At 47.2% G+C, this 17,668-nt stretch overlaps 1 protein-coding gene across 8 annotated transcripts in view; it reads left to right on the top strand.

Moving 5' to 3' along the window:
- The first annotated feature begins 13,803 nt into the window (after window positions 1–13,803).
- Window positions 13,804–17,668, top strand: part of ZBTB46 (zinc finger and BTB domain containing 46) — a 51,682-nt gene continuing 47,817 nt past the window's right edge. Inside the window, exons 1-2 of one of the 8 annotated variants that reach the window (XM_083447383.1) lie at window positions 13,804–14,145; window positions 15,302–15,551. The gene's annotated coding sequence lies outside the window, so the exon portion shown is untranslated. Of the gene's footprint in view, window positions 14,146–14,942; window positions 15,552–17,668 lie in introns of those variants that run through there. The other 7 variants (XR_014512836.1, XM_083447382.1, XR_014512835.1 and 4 more) reach the window with 7 other exon arrangements.

Below are 17,668 nucleotides of genomic sequence, written 5' to 3'. Positions count from 1 at the left end.
GGTTGTAGCCTGAAGTGAGGATCAACGCAGGCAGGAAAGAGGAAGGGAGGGAGGTCAGAGTCTGCTTGCCAAGGGCGTACAAGCCAGGAAGTGTGGGCTCTCGCCATTGTACGGACTTGGGTCTCTGAACACATGGCTGTTGGGTGGGGTGGTTTTCAACAGAGGCATGTGGCTCGGTTATCCGATGCAAACCAGCCTTGACTTTGAGCTGTTTAAAAGGAAACTCCTGGGAAAATCCAGCCGGGACTTTGTGTGGTCAGGATCCTGTGGGGCCCAGACCCCACAATGAAACCCCTGTGAGAAAGAGCATTGAGACCCCATGGAAAACCCCAGTGCGGTGTAATAAACGCAAATCTGCCCTTATTCCCTTCTGGGGGACACAAGAGCCCTTATAAAGTCCTTTGCAGGTTCTCCATCGGTCGGAGAAAATAACAGAGGCCAACCAGAGAATATTGAGACGCAAAGCAGCTAGTAAGGCTGATCTTCACTGAACTGTTGAAACAGGGTGTCCCCTTCACACGCAGAAGGAGGAGGACCCCGAACCCAGGTGTGCCCGCCCTTATATAGACATTTTAAATTGCCCGCCCTGGAGTTCAAGACCACCCACAGAAACATCATACATACATCACAGAAGGGGTGTAGCTCAAGACCACCCCCCAGATACATCATACCTACATCACAGAAAAGGCGGTCTACAACAGAAATCTGAGAGCGTTGTTTATCTCCTGTCTGGCAGGTTACCTGTTTATGCTTACTTGATTGGATACCCTGGGGAGCCTGACCAATCTTTTGTAGTGACAAATACTTAGTTTCTGAGCCAGGTCAGAGGCTCGCCCTATTCATACACAGATATACCCTTAAGACAGGTTTTGTGAATGAAAAGACAATGGGGAGGCTTTTCCATTTTCCTTTGACCTTGCAGAGGAAACATTTGGTCAGTCTGTGGAGCCAAAATGGCTCCAGGGTTGCCTTCCTCTGCTGCCTCAGACATGTGGCCCATACATTTATGTACATGTTTGCTGGCACAGCCAAGAACATTTATTATATATATAAGACCTTCATTTTTTCATTTCAACAGCCTTACTGCTATTTTTCTGGAAAAAGAGGTGCTGGAACTCACCGTGAACACCTCCCTCGTTCTTTTTGGAATAGCAATGGCACCCATCTGAGAGGTGCCGGAACTCAGTTCCTGTGGGTTCCCTGATTAGTGCAGAAAGGCACCAATCCACGAGTGGGATTTGCAAGAAAAGTGTTGCATTATGGAATACTCCTACTCACTCTTCCAGGCAGGAAGCCAGGCAGCCAGCCAACCATGTCCTTCTCCAAATATTCAATTCCATTCCTTCTCCCACCTGTTTTTTCTGCTCCCCCCCCCCTCCACCGACAACAGCGAGTCCTCATGAAGCTGTCGACTCTGTGTGTGGCAGCTGTGAAAAAGAGAAATTCTATGCTAGGTGTCATTGGGAAAGGAACTGAAAATGAAACCATGGATATCGTAATGATGGCGCAACTGCCTTTGGAATACCGCATGCAGTTCTGGATATTATGGGGTTCAAAAAAGGGCAGCCAGGGAGATCAAAGGGGTGGAGTCACTCCGTTACAAAGAAAGGTCGCTGCTTCTGGGACTATTTAATTTTTTAAAAAGCAGAGTAAGAGGTGACATGTTAGAAGCTTATGGAATTATGCATGGCACAATTTCCATCTTACTGTAGGTTTCGTTTCATTTTGAAAAATATATTTTTATTTTATAGTTTATTAAAAGGTAAAGGACCCCTGACAATTAAGTCCAGTTGCGGACAACTTGGGTTGTTGCACTCATCTCGCTTTACAGGCCGAGGGAACCGACTTTTGTCCGCAGACAGTTTTTCCGGGTCATGTGGCCAGCATGACTAAGCCGTTTCTGGTGAAACCAGAGCAGCACACGGAAACACCGTTTAACTTCCCACCGGAGTGGTACCTATTTATCTACTTGCACTTTGACGTGCTTTCGAACTGCTAGGTTGGCAGGAGCAGGGACCGAGCAACGGCAGCTCACCCCATTGTGGGGATTCCAACCACCGACCTTCCGATCAGCAAGCCCAGAGGCTCAGTGGTTTACACCACAGCGCCACCCATGCTGCTGTTCATATTTTAGAATTATATATGGGGCACCAAAATCTTTTAAGTGCTTAGGGCACCTAAAGGCCTTGATCTGGCCCTGCCTTTAGAGGTTTCCCCCCTAAAGATCTTTTTTGGGGAAGAATACTTCTTCAAAATTTAGTGTTCCCCTGACTCTGCTGATAACATTCCTTTTGCGCATGTGAATGGTGCCAGATTTGACCACATAAGCAATGACACTCAACACATGATCACCAGAAATGATTTGTATATTTGAACACTCCCTAAATTTTGATCATGCTGATCCTAAATATATTTATTCAAAAACTAAGTCTTCTTATGGAAGTGAGAGCTGGACCATAAAGAAGGCTGATCGCCGAAGAATTGATGCTTTTGAATTATGGTGCTGGAGGAGACTCTTGAGAGTCCCATGGACTGCAAGAAGATCAAACCTACCCATTCTGAAGGAAATCAACCCTGAGTGCTCACTGGAAGGACAGATCGTGAAGCTGAGGCTCCAAGACTATGGCCACCTCATGAGAAGAGAAGACTCCCTGGAAAAGACCCTGATGTTGAGAAAGATGGAGGGCACAAGGAGAAGGGGATGGCGGAGGACGAGATGGTTGGTCAGTGTTCTCGAAGCTACCAACATGAGTTTGACCAAACTCCAGGAGGCAGTGGAAGACAGGAGTGCCTGGCGTGCTCTGGTCCATGGGGTCACAAAGAGTCGGACACGACTAAACGACTAAACAACAACAACAACATCAACAACAAGTCTTCTTTATTATTTCCTTGGTGCTTTCTTCCAAGCAAGCCTGTATAGAATTGCAGCCAACATAGGCAACTCCGTCAAAGCCAACCAGATTTTTAAAGTCTTCATGGGGGTAGAAAGAAACGAGGGATCAGAAATTTATTCTGAGCATGTCAACATTTCACTGAGAGGCTTAGGGAAGGAAAAAAATTGCCCAAGGCACTTGTTCTCTCCAGATGTACTGAGTGCACATGAAATAAAAACCTCAGAGAGGAAAAGGTTTGATGAGGTTGGGAGGGGGAACGTGCTTTGCCCGCAATCTCAAAACACAGAGATAACACTGATGCTGCTCTTGTTTGACGTCTGGTCAAAGAGAGCCCTTGTTAGAAGTTTAACTTGTCAATGCACTGAAATGTAGGAGATGAAAAACTAGTCATTTCGTGATCACCAGTTCAGTTTCTGGGTGCTCCTCCTCCTCCTCCCTTCTCTCATTACAGGGTCAGGGCTTCAGTGGGGCTGTTGCTTGGTTAAAAAACTCCAAGCCAGTTCATTCGATGATTAAATTTGCCAGCATGTAAGGTAAAGGTAAAGGGACCCCTGACCATTAGGTCCAGTTGTGGCCGACTCTGGGGTTGCGGCGCTCATCTCGCTTTACTGGCCGAGGGAGCCAGCGTACAGCTTCCGGGTCATGTGGCCAGCATGACTAAGCCGCTTCTGGCGAACCAGAGCAGCGCACGGAAATGCCATTTACCTTCCCTCCAGAGCGGTACCTATTTATCTACTTGCACTTTGATGTGCTTTCGAACTGCTAGGTTGGCAGGAGCAGGGACTGAGCAACGGGAGCTCACCCTGTCCTGGAGATTCAAACCGCCGACCTTCTGATCGGCAAGTCCTAGGTTCTGTGGTTTAACCCACAGCGCCACCCGCCACCCTTTATACACAGAGCTAATACCAAGAATTGTAGTGCAAGGATTTCCCCCCCCGGTAGACGATGTACGCAACTGCGGCAGCATGCATCATCGTAACAGAATCATTCTTCCAGGATTTGAAAGATGGGCTAATGCCCCCTTTAAGATGGTGTGCGAAATATGAGTTTTGGAAATACTGTCCATAGATTTACATACAATATTGTTGTCTCTCTTTTCAGACAAGGGCTGCCTTTCAATGCAGCTCACATCAGTTTTAAAAGCAGAGAGAAAGAGGCACCTGTCCCCTGGCTTACAAAAACCCACAAGGGAAGTGGAGGGAAAAGGTGAGAATGGTGTGATGAGCTCTAAGTCAGAAGTTATATCCTGTTTAGGCCAGGCTGATCTCCCCTTGCTGGTTTCCTTGCTTGAATAGCAATTGGTGGTGCTTGATCTTTGGGCCAGAAATGGGGCCAAGATATTCTTTCCCCTTGCGGCTGCAGCCACAAGTTGCAGCAGAGTGGCAAGCAGTGACCCAAGGATTTCCCAGATAGGCCATTTTCCCCACAATTACTGGAATCTTAGAACTGCACTTTAAATATGCAAGAACACTTCCATCCCATAGCTGTCAACTTACAGATTTGAAAATAAGGGACTAGCAGGCTAAAAAATAAGGGATCAGCAGCCAAAATAAGGGATTTTAGTCAACCATCTGAAATACGAAGTTAAAAGGGACCAGATAATTTTGGAGAGCAGCACTGGTTTTTAGCCCTACGTTTCCAGAGGTTGCTGCTCAAGACACCAGCTGATGAAACACTGCAATTAAATAACTACAAGCAGCAACCACTTTTCGCACAAAACGAAGTCCAAGCTACGAAGATGCTGCTGCAGTTCTGTATCTTTTCTCTCGTGCTCCATCTGCAGCTCTCAGTTCCATCAGGCGGGGCGGGAGGAAGGGGGGGGAATAGCGCCCGAAGTAAACCCGCAGATCAGACCATCTATGCTAGTCTACCACTACAAATCTATGGGAGAAGCGCTTGCGGTCCTTCCTCCGTTTCCCCCCTCTATGGTTAGCCCTTGGAACACCTGCCCGTGCCTCCGCCTCCTCTCTCTGAACTGCTTTCTCTATGGTTGCCCTCGCTCTCCTCTCAAGGCTCCTCATCAATTCATAGACCATGCCAGGCTGCCCATCTCATTCGGGTCCTTCGGCGGCACAGCCACAGTACGACCTAGCGGGAGTGGGAGCGGCGGTGACGGGCAGAGGGGAGGCCCCAAGCAGAGACGCTCAGTTCAGCGGCCACGAGGAGGATGGCGGCGGAAGGGCCCGAGGCTCCGCCAGTCCCGGCGGGGAGGGGCTCCCGGGGGCGAGGCTGGTGAGAGGAGGCCGGAAGGGGGCAGGCCGGGCAGCCAAGCAACACAGTTGGAGCCTCCCTCCTCCCTGGCCAGCAGGGAGGGAGGGAGAGGAGCTGCTTCCTTTGAAACCTAGGAAATTTAAGGGACATCATCAACAAGGGACAGCAGCGGGACACAGCACTGGGATAAGGGAGTTTCCCGCCAAATAAGGGACGGTTGACAGCTATGTTCTGTCCTAAGAGTTTGTCCGCTCTCTGCCAATCTCATTCCAAAGCTTTGGGGTTTATGACTGCTGATTCTAGGACAATACAAAAGCAGGGTATACAATCCTTATTGGTTGATAAGGAACATTTGGGCAGTGTCCAAATTTGGTAAGCAGGGTGAGGCCTGGTGCCAATTGTTAAAAGTCCCCTGCAAGTCCCAAACTCCGCTTTCCTCCAAAATGAAACAAACTCTGTAAGTTTGTAAGTTGCCCTCTGTAAGTTGCAACTCTGTAAGTTGCCCTGGAACTTCCTGCTTGTCTTTAGAGCATGAAGCAATTTCACAAATCCCATTATCGCTCCTCCACCTCTAGTGACATTTACCAATTGGGAGAGTATTCCTGCTGGCCCTCAGGGTTAAAGATACTGTATGCTGGTTGCATTCAAAAACCAGATGAACAGCGTCTGGTGTGAGTTGGGGCCTCTGGTGGGTTGCTGTTTTTTGGCAGGTGTGTTCTGAGACATGTCACCTACACAATAAGAGCGCATTCGTTCTAGATTTATACTGGTCTGTTCACACACCATTCTGCATTATTAGTTGTCCTGTGATACTTCCACGGTGTTATTGCATCCTCTTTCCCATGAGAACTTAATAGCAGGTGAATGAACTGAGGGTAAAGGTAAAGGTACCCCTGCCCGTACGGGCCAGTCTTGACAGACTCTAGGGTTGTGCGCCCATCTCACTCAAGAGGCCGGGGGCCAGCGCTGTCCGGAGACACTTCCGGGTCACATGGCCAGCGTGACATCGCTGCTCTGGCGAGCCAGAGCCGCACACGGAAACGCCGTTTACCTTCCCGCTAGTAAGCGGTCCCTATTTATCTACTTGCACCCGGGAGTGCTTTCGAACTGCTAGGTTGGCAGGCGCTGGGACCGAACAACGGGAGCGCACCCCGCTGCGGGGATTCGAACAGCCAACCTTTCTATTGGCAAGCCCTAGGTGCTGAGGCTTTTACCCACAGCACCACCCGCGTCCCATCAGAGGGTAGTATCCAACTAAACTGTACTCAAGAGTTGACCCACCGAAATGAATGCATTTAAGTTACTTCATCCATTTCTATGGGTTTACTCTGAATATGTCAGGCATTAGTTATCATTCTCTCATCTACTGCAGGCCCCCTCCACACTGGTGGTGTTATGTCCTGAGCTGAATCCTAGATCAATAGGATCCAGAACACAGCAGTCTGATTGGTCTGCAGGAGCCACGCAATCCAGCTCCAGGTGGAAGGGAATCAGCGACCTGATTGGCCTGCAGGAGCAGCCAATCAGGCTCCTGGAGGAAGTGAATCCGCAACCTGATTGGCCTACAAGAGCAGCCCGGAATTAGCCAATCACTCGGGGCCCATTGTGTAAATAATGTATATATAGCAGACGTTTTGGGGAAAGATTCATTCATTGCCACTACAAGCTGAATGAAGAGCATGAAATTCACACTCGGCTCTGAGTATATTTCAGGTGGGTTTGTGGTGGTTTTCTTTGCAGGTGTCTTCTGCAACATGTCGTGACATCATAATAGCACATTACTTCTGAATATAGTGGACCCTCCACAAATTATTCTGCCATACAGTATTAGCTTCCTCAGTGTTGCCATCTCAAGGGGGATGATCCTTCGTCTTGTGGAACATTATGAAAGGTTACAGGATTTCAGCAGGAAACTCCAGGTCATGCAACGACCAGGGAAAGAGCAGTATGTTTGCCCCCAAACTGAACTGAAAGCAGGATTGCATATAACCATCATGAGCATAATAATCGTGAATGCACACTAAAAGGGACATCTGGAGATACCACATTTTGGCCCTCAAGAGAGCTGCTGTGCAGCAATGTGATGAGCTTAGTAATGCAATGCAAAGTACCGTACTTTTCGCTCTATAGGGCGCACCAGACTACAAGACGCACCTAGTTTTTGGAGGGAGAAAAGAAAAAAAATATTCTGAATCTCAGAAGCCAGAACAGCAAGAGGGATCACTGCGCAGTGAAAGCAGCAATCCCTCTTGCTGTTCTGGCTTCTGGGATAGCTGCGCAGCCTGCATTCGCTCCATAAGACGCACACACATTTCCCCTTACTTTTTAGGAGTGAAAATGTGAGTCTTATAGAGCAAAAAATACGGTATTTTTTTCTTTCACAAAATGGCATGGGAAGCTCACAACGGCTCCTGTTTTAAGAATACTTACTGGGATAAAAGTTCCATTGAAGTCAGTGCGATTTACTCCAGAATACACAGGTTTAGGATTTGGCTGCAAAGCAAGCAAGCGCGCACGCACACACATATATAGCCACATTTATTTTCTTCTCCTGGAGACATCTCAGGAGAGAATTCCCTTGAGAGGTTCCTCCCACAAACCAACAAATGCCTTGTTTCACATCATGGAAAAAGTTACAGTCAACTTGTCAACTCCCACCATTGAAAGTATTATAATTCACCGACTTCAGTGGTTCCCCATCAGCACCCCCTTCCTTCCTCCTCTCTCCCCTCCAGGAGGGCCTGATAAAGACACCAGATGACCTTTGCCCCAGTGTAATACGAATTAGGAATGTGGAGTCCTTAACTCTTGCAGTTGATGTCAGCTTCTTGCATAGAATGGGGCCGCAGAAGGCAAAATCTTATAGTGTTGTGTCACAAAAGCTTAAACAATAGTTCCTTCCTATTCTGTTCTTAACCTGAAACTGTTCTTAAACTGAAGCACCACTTTAGCTAATGGGGCCACGCAATTTCTGTTCTCATCCTGAAGCAAAGTTCTTAACCCGAGGTAATATTTCTGGGTTAGCAGAGTCTGTAACCTGAAGCGTATATAACCCAAGGTACCACTGTAATCAATTTCATCCAAGAGAACTTGCAATTGTCCCTGACACAACACTCTCAATCACTTTCCCCCAAAAGGGGATTACTTGAAACTAGGTGGTTGTTGCCACACACCAAAAGTAAAAAGGTAAAGGACCCTGACAGTTAAGTCAAGTCGCAGAAGACTCTGGGGTTGCGGTGCTCATCTTGCTTTACAGGCTGAGGAAGCTGACGTTTGTCCACAGACAGTTTTTCTGGGTCATGTGGCCAGCATGACTAAGCCGCTTCTGGCGCAACAGGACACCGAAACCAGAGCAGTGCACAGAAACACCATTTACGTTCCCGCCGGAGCGGTACCTATTTATCTACTTGCACTTTGACGTGCTTTCGAACTGCTAGGTTAGCAGGAGCTGGGACTGAGTGACGGGAGCTCACCCCATTGTGGGGATTTGAACCGCCGACCTTCTGATTGGCAAGCCCAGGAGGCTCAGTGGTTTAGACCACAGCGCCACCCGCGTCCCTTTACACCAAAAGTTTTTGTTTGTTGTTGTTTAGTTGTTTAGTCATGTCCGACTCTTCGTAACCCCATGGACCAGAGCACACCAGGTCTTCCTGTCTTCCACTGCCTCCCGCAGTTTGGTCAAACTCATGCTAGTAGCTTCGAGAGCATTATCCAACCATCTCGTCCTCTGCCGTCCCCTTCTCCTTGTGCCCTCCATCTTTCCCAACATCAGGGTATTGGAGCCTCAGCTTCAGGATCTGTCCTTCCAGTGAGCACTCAGGGCTGATACATAAATATCTCCTTATACTAACTGTGTGTACAACTGGGAACAGCTGAGACGTCCTGTCCTTGCAGGAAAATAATGGATGGACAGTACTGTCTTCCGTCAAATCTCTACAACTTGCACTAGCCACAGGTTGATTGCGCACCACACCCTTGTTGCTGCTAGAGCACACTCCTGGCAATAGAAGCCAATGTGTGGTTGCGAATCTTTGGTAGGAGTACAGATGATGAGAAGAAGCATAGGCCTTTACTCTCCTGCGTTAAGCCTAGGGCTCAAAAAGCTTGGAGGATGCACACAGACTGCTTGTCAATCCTCCAAGTGGCAAGAAGACAAACACTTTGCAGCTTTAAAGGATTTGCTTGGAGAATAATTTCTCCCTTCCAAAAGATCGTTTCAGCACTGAGGGGGACTTACCCTTTGACATTCCATGAATCGTGGGGTTGGGTTTTGGAGGAGGCCATACCTTTGAGCCTAGTTCTTCCTCCCCAAACTTACAGTTAATTCATTAATCAATTCATCATAACCCTGAAAGAGCTGAAAGTCATGCCAGGAGAGGCCTTGAATGTAGATCACATATGCCAAGGGCACAATGCACAACTCTTTGCTCCCCTGCTGTTATTTGCAAAAGCGATCTGTTCAAAAGTCAGCAATACCCAAATTTAAAAGAGCCAGAATGAAAATAAACGATGAGCAAATTTGGAACAACCTAGAAGAACTGGGCTGGGGAACAGGGGACTTGACCCTTCCAGCTTTTCCTAGACCCTTTGAGGGAGATTCTTCCCGGAACTCCCCTTCCTATCTCTGAGCACCCTCCCCAAGGCAAAAGTCAGGTTGCAGCTGCTGCAGCTCACAAGGGAATGATGCTTGCTTGACACACAGAGCTAAATAAATACATACCTTCTTCCAGCAGAGAAGGGGGAGGGGAGGAGTAAAAAATTCTGGGGGTTGTAGGGTGGGAACTAGGGCCTGCATGCCTGAAATCAAAGACACGCAAGGGCGATGGAGGAATTCAGTGGAGGAGTCTACAGAGAAAATACAGTCATAAGCAGCTGGAATGAGAAAACCTTAAGAATGCAGTTCGTAAACCACTTACTTGCAAGTGTTCTCACTGAAGCTATGCTTGGGTTGGTAAAATTATATTATTCATCATAATTTGTAATATTTTATTTTTTGGATAGAAATCACACTTCATCTGCACCAGCCTTCTCCAGCTTGGTGCCCTCCAGGTGTTGTTGAACTAGTGGCGTAGCGTGGGTTGTCAGCACCCGGGGCAAGGCAAGTAATTTGCTCCCCCCCCCCCCCGCTGCACTGTCCCTCCCCCAGATAGTTCCTCGCTCTCTCTCCGCACCGCACCGCACGCCTGGCACCCTCCCCTCCACAGTGGGTGGTGACCCGGCGGCTTGGATCCGATTTGCACAGCCAGCACTGCAGTGAGAGAGAGTGAGTGAGCCAGGTAGGGGCAGAGAGCTGCGAGTGCGAGTGCGCCCCCCCCCCCCCGATGTTGCGCCCGGTGCGGCCGCCCCCCCCCTTGCACCCCCCACGCTACGCCACTGTGTTGAACTACAACTCCCTATCAGCCAGCTGATGGGAGTTGTAGTCCAACAACACCTGGAGGGCAGCAGGTTGGAGAAGGCTGATCTGCATGAATCATACTTGGGGAACAAATGATTTCCAGCTTCACTGCTACATTGCCGGCTGCTGACCAATCGCAAAGCGTGCAAGCAGGAGGCAGGGAAGGGAAGAGAGAGGAGGGAGTGTGATGGAACAGTTTGGATGGACAGGACTTTTGTGTGAATAAATGTTTGGTGGCAGCAGCAGCCACTGGGCAGAAGCATGGCAGAACATGGGCCCTGCACCCTGCACTCAGTCAGTGTTCGAAGCTGGGCCATAACATGCATCCTAAATAGTCTTACAATGAAGCAAGCAATTGATCCAGACCACATCACAGCTCTTGATACTGGGCGACTTCAAAGAGCTGTTGGCTGAAATGCCATGAAGTGATAAATTGGCTTTTTCTTGTCCTCAATTGCGCTTTTAGATTTGCACAAGTACACGGGCTATTGCAACGGGCAAACCATGATTTATCTGACTGGCAACAGAACTCTTCCTAGCAAGCTTTGCCTTCAGCCACCCGACAGAAAAGGCTGCTGAGAAAAAACTATGTCAGCCTTGAAAGACAGCTTTGTTGCATTAATCAATTTGTATTGATCTTCTTTTCTTAAAATAAAGACGTTCAGAGTGCAATGAATGAGCGGATCTGAAGGACGGTTAACAAAATTCACTCAGGCTTTCAAGTGGAGCTGCGGCGGCTTTTGCATGCGTGAAACGATGTTTCTTCACTCTTGCACAGATATTGATCCAATGTCTGTTTTCACTGGGGCCATGCCTGCCGAAAGATACAATCTGTACATATGGATGGCACGGACAGCGAATGGCTCTACTCATCCAGGCAGAGTAACACCAGGATTTGGTATCAGGGCCTAGCATAAGAATATGCTTTCAGATTTAAAAAAGAAAATGCTTTAAGTGAACGGCTCAGGTCCATAGAATCATAGAATTGGAAGGGAACACAGGGACCATCTATTCTATTCCACTCTGTGCAATGCAGTAAATATTTTCCCAACATGGGGCTCAAACCCCCAACCCTGAGATTAAGTGCCTTATGCTCTAGTACTGACTGAGCTATGGACTGAAACAGAAGTAGAACCTGCAACAAAATATGTTCCTGGTCAGAGTTCCAGCCAGCCTTTTCCAGAATATCCCATACTGCCACCACCCCAGTTTTCAACCAATTCCCCAGACTTTCGCTCAGGATTTCCCCATGCCATTTTTATTGGCAGTTTCTGGGGTGTCATCCCATTAGTTTATTTTCCTCTATAGTGTGTGTGTGTGTGTGTGTGAGAGAGAGAGAGAGAGAGAGAGAGAGAGAGAGAACTTTTGCAAAGCATGCTGGTATCTCCCTCTTCTGCACGGATGGTACTGTTTTGGCTATGTAAGGGCTGGCACTCAGAGAACTGAGATCACTATTGGCATAAACAAGTGTGCCCTGTAACAAAATGTTGCTGTGCATCCCTGATGTGCATGTATTATACAGTATTACCTGAGCCCTGTGGCTGAGGGGCTTAGTCAGCATGAATGACAGGAGTCTAGGCTTTAACTTCATGCGTGAAATTTAGTTTCTGAACATTTTAAAACTAACTGCATGCATGTCAAATGAGCACGAGGCTTCTGAATGCAACTGGGCTGCGTAATTTGGAGGAAGTCTGATGAGGCAATTTGAGTAAATTGACCTTTTCTGCAACCCACAGACTCCTCCACCCTGCAGTTTGGACAATAAACTGCATTTGTTTTAGAATTTGCTGCAGCAGGTTTATAGTGAGCTAGAAAGTTAGAACTAAGTTAGAAAGAGCAGGAACAATTATTTCTTGTGGCTGGTTTTAGGGGTGGTGTAGCTGTAGTGGGATTTGGCACCAGTATATCCACTTTTCCATTCCTGACACTCTTAACCACAGCGGCATAAATTAGCGTACAGATGTGAAAGGTGAACATGATTAAAAAAGAGGTAATGGAAAGACTGGAGCATATTTTATTAAACTTCAGAATTCTATTATATGCTTATTCTCTGATGTATTTGCATAGACAGAAAGCCATTATTACTTTTTGCACTTCTTTTTAAAATCCAAAACTTGATTTGCCCTCCTGTAGGCAGGTGTTTTAGCCATCTCAGCATATTGAGTTCTTGAGGGTGTAAGTTTGGCTTTTATCAGGCCAGCTGTTTGACTTCAGCATTTCGGCTCATCATGGACTGAATTTTGAAATTAAAAAACAAAACACAGCTAGGATCTGGGGGATACCAAAATTATTTTATTCGGCAAACAAACACTTTATAGATCAGGAAGTTTTCAAAGTCGCAAAGACAGTTTTTTTTCTTTTTTTGAAGTTAAGAGAGGCTGAGAGTTGGTGCTCCTTGGAATACTTTGATATATATCAGTTCTGAACTTCTCGGCGGTTAATATAAAGCTGAAAATTATATTGTTTTGCGACATGTGAGGTATTTCTGCCATGTTGTGGAATTTATGTGCACAAGTTATTAGACAGCTTTGAAGAACTCACGTTATTGGGGGCGGGATTTCCCCCAATTTATTTATTTGTTTGTTAAATAAATCACATGTACATTTGCTTGGATGGGTGAATTCTATGAAACTCAGCTGGCTTCCAAATTATTGTTAAACAGGCATTTGCTATATATCCAGATCATCTCTTCTCGCTCTGCCTTTGATTTTTGCGGTGGCTTGTGAGTTACTGAGCGTCTGTTCTTACAAGGTGCGTTTCCACACCACGGCATGATGCATTTCCTTTTAATTTCGCCAAGCCCCTCACGGCGAGGAGGAAAGCAGCTACGTGTGCGAATCCCCCCCTCACTTCGCTTAACTGTCCCCCTACATTAAGCCCTCGCCGCAATGTTAGAGGGCGTGAAGGACAGCGGGAGCAGGAGGGGAGGAAAGGCCCTGACCGTTGCCAGGGAGACAGAAGCCCCAACTTGCCCTTGGCAACAGTCTTGTCAGGCTCGGCTTCGTCCCATGATGCTCAGCGGCCTCCTTCCCCCCCCCCCTCCGCCCGCCCGCGCGCAACCAACCCTCGTGTCCGGCAAGCTTGACAGTTGCGCTCCCACCTCGCGCGTTCTCTCAATCCCCTGCCGGCGCGAGGGGAGGCCGGGTGGGCGGGGCCTCAACCGACAGAAAGAAAGAGAGGAAAATAAAAAAAAAGACTCCGCGTGGGTGTGGCTTAGGGAGGCCTGTGCTCAGCTACACCCAATCAGCGACGCGGCTGCTGTACTTCGCCTTCCCCTTTTCCACAGGAGCCCCGCCCACCCTTGGCTTGGCCACGCCCACCTCCAGTTGTGGGGGGTTTTTTGCCGGCTCGAGCGCGCCGGCCCCTCCCCCTCCCCTTCGAGGGCCAAGTTGTGAGGGGAAGTGGAGCGCGCGCGCCTCCTTTCCCTCAAGGGGGGGGGGCAGGGAAGAAAGCGAGGCGGGAGCGCGCACCAGCTCGCTCTCTTTCCCTCCCCACATTTCTCTCCCCCCCCCCAACCATCGTCCCCTCTCTCTCTCTTTCTCTTCGCCCGACCCCCCCACCCCTTTCACACAACTCATGAAGAGAAAGACGCGGAGTGTGACCGTGTGGAGCCAGCGCTCCGGCCGCGCTCCTCATGAAGCGCAGGTAAGAGAGAGAGAGAGAGAGATGGGCAGGCAGGCAGAATAAATAAACGAACAAAACAATTTTTTAAAAAAATAAAAAAACCATTTATACATCTTACAAGGTTAACAATAATATCACCACCCCTTTATTTCCTTCTTCCCCCGCGGTCGACGGCGACCGCTTTCTGTGCCCTGAGGCGATGGTGTCTGTAATGGGGCGGGGGGCGAAATAGGTGGCTGTTGTTTCCTAATAGCCTTAAGCGCTCTGCAAAAACTTGCTTTTTTATTTTATGCTTTCTTTTAAAAAACGCGCCGTCCCCACTTCTGAACCGCATTGGGTTGCGCTCCCGCTCGCGATACTTTTTCCTCCTTCTCTTTATTTCTAGGAAAAGTATGTTTTGAAAGACCTGGCAACTCGGGTCTCTGTGTGTATTTATTTATGGCGCGCAGCAGCGCGTTTTCAAAGTCTCCCATTAACCTAGTTCCCTGTAGGGAGATTTTTGCGTTTTTCTTGGTTGGGGAGGGAACTTGTCCCCCCACTACCACACACCCCTTCTCTCTAGATAGTGCGGGGTGAGTGATACACACACACACACACACACACACACACACACTATGGATGGGGTTTCCTTTGGGGGACAGCAGAGAAGAGAAATTGACCTTTGGGGGCAGTTGAATGAGGGCGTCGGGTTCCCTTCTCCCCCCTCCTCCTGCCCCACCTCTCCTAATTTAAGGCAAAGCATATTCGTTTCGCCCCCCTCCCTCTCTGTCATGGATTTTAGCCCCCCCCCAAACCCCTCGCTCGCCCCTCGCCCGCCCGCCCAATGGGAGGTTCGTGGGGGCCGCGCGTCCTCCTTGCGCGCGGCGCACGCACGCTGTGCCTGTTCCCTGAAATATGCTGGAAGGGCAGCTGGGTAAAATCCCAGCTGGAGGGTGGGACGTGGTTGGGGGGCGGTTTGCTGAGATGACTTTCCCACCCCCCTGTGTGTGGAAGGGGCATGGAGCGCCTCTGATCTTCCTTCACCTCGGGACATGATGCCTTATTTGGGGCTAGGTGGGTGGATAGATGGGGGACAGCTCTGTGACTGGCAGGGTTTAACCCCCCTCCCTGCTTCTCTCCCACCCCCTCTCTCCTCCTCTTCTCCCCCCACCCCACCCCTCCCTCTAACCTCCAAAAGGGGAATTTTCCAGCTGGTAATTTCTGCTGCGTCAACACCCAGCTCAAGGGAGTGGAGAGGAGACAAGGGGGCATTTTAACAGCAGCTCCACTTCGTGAAATAGCAAGCCTTTCCATTCTGGTTTGATCATTTTATTTGAAAAGCAAACAAAAACCACCCCACAGCGTTTAAAAATAAGCATCTGTGCAAGTTGGACCCAAGAGCTTGACAAGAGAGAGTGGCTCAAAACTGCTTGGAAGAAAGGGATGAGGTAATAATACGGGTGAAACATGTTGTATATTTCTCCTTCGCTTGCTTTCTCTTTCTGCCTCTCTAAAGCCAGGCCTGTTTGGGGTTATTGTCTCCCCCTGAAGTCTGGCACTGATCGGCTGGCCTTTCCTCCATTTTAATTGCAAGCTGAAATATTGGTAGTGACCCTGTATATTTTTAAAAACCCAGTCTTCAGAATAATGCTTTCCCTGCCTAAAGCTGGAGGACTACATAATATGCTTGTGATAAGTAAGGGAATTGATTTGAAAATGTTGCATACAGGTAGGGAACATTTTATGAAGGGGGTGTCGACACCCCAAAAGAATAATTTGTAGGGAGAGTAAAAGGTTTCCTTTAAAAAACAACAACCTAAAGGTGATGGTAGAAGTTTTTAAGTTGTAGATTGCCTTTTTGTGTCTGTAAATAGGTTGTCAGTTCTGTAAAAGTCATGCAAGTAGCATCTGATAACTCAATCCCAGACGACAAATAAGGAATGAACCAGATTTCCTGGACTGTTAACAGTGGGAGGATTCCTTCAATTTAAAGACAGCTCCTTATTGCTTGCTGTACTGCTGGAGAGCCAGAAATAGATATAATAGAACTATTGTATGCAGTAATGTATTTTTGATGTGTCAAGAAATATAGAAACAAAGGACAGTTTTACTAGGAGATATTTCTTAAAATTAGCTTTCTCTGTATTCAGCCAGGGTATTTATTTAGCCTGGATTAGAGACAAGGTTATTATCAGCAGTGTTTATATATATGCTAATAAGGAAGTGTGTTTTGCAAACAGTGTTTTGCAGGCACCTGTACTGAAGTTATTGTATGCATTTTAATACTTGAGTCATTTCAAATGTTTAGTTGCATTTTCTAAATATATGTTGTACACTAGCATTTTAAGTACCAGTACATATACTGTAACTTGGTTCCCTACTTTTACTGCTTCTATTTTAAGGGGTTTTCTTTGAGAAGAGTATTCTATTTTGGTAAAAGGGAAAGCTAGACATGGCTTTCTTGCCACGAGACAGACAAAAGCTGCAGTTTTACACAAACTTTGGAAATTGCACGATATCCCCCCCCCCCCCGCCAGCTCAGTGAACTAAAGTTTGGCAGTTTATACTGTGTCACTTTAAATACAGTAGTATTTCAGGGATAAAGGGAACCACTCTTAGCATTTGACAGCCAATTCTGTTTTATTGATTGGCTGTGCTGAACGGAATTAATAGCAGTTGAATGCAGCTATTGCTTGTCAAGTTCTCAGTCTTGTAGTCCTTTCATGATATGGTGTGTGTATGCATTTAGAGTCTTAGACTTTAGAGCTTACTGTTAACGACAGTTTTCCACATAGTGAAAAATTATCCTCTGGTGTATTACAAGTTAACAAAGGAGAGCCTTATGGGACAGACAGGATCTACAAAACAGTATCCAGGTCTTGATTAACTAGAACTTGCATTTCTCTATCCTGAAAATAATGAGCAAATCTGACAGTGAAATCCTAATGCATGTTTACTTGGAAGTAAGTTTTGCTGTGTTCAGTTAAGCTTACTCCCTAGTAAGTGTGTTTAGGCTTGCGGTATGAGATACTAGTGTCGATTGTTATTTAAATGGATGATGAAAAGCTAATTTTGCTGTTAGTAGACTACTCATTGGAATCATATTGTTACAGCTTTTGATTGGGCTATGATGTCCTGTTTACTCCATGAAGCCATATCTAAATAAGTGAGAATGATACAATTATGCATTGTAAATTAATTGGATCTGTTTCTTCTCTTTCATATGACATTATTTGCTAATTAAACAGACATAATAACTATTTTAATAAATGATGTATGGCAATATACAGGTCAGATTTTGGAATTTCAGAGAACAGAGGAAATGGGCCACATTGTCCCTATGGCTTGTGTTTTCTAGGACAGCCATACAGTAGAGCCTATGTCCTTCTCTTCCAGGTTGTATATTAGAAAAGCTTTCTGAGTAGCTTACAGAAACAACCTTGGCATACTTTATTGGGTGGATAGCCTAAGCGAAGTGAGGCTTCAAACCTAACCTACTTACCTGAGTACTTGGGAGTAAACCTCGTTGAATTGAATGAGACTTACTTTTGAGTAGACACTGCTA

This window comes from Podarcis tiliguerta (genome assembly GCF_965153285.1).
Source record: "Podarcis tiliguerta genome assembly, chromosome: 6".
NCBI classification, from domain to species: domain Eukaryota; kingdom Metazoa; phylum Chordata; class Lepidosauria; order Squamata; family Lacertidae; genus Podarcis; species Podarcis tiliguerta.
Note: the sequence above shows the minus strand (reverse complement) of the source record. Positions and strands in the feature narration are given on the sequence as shown.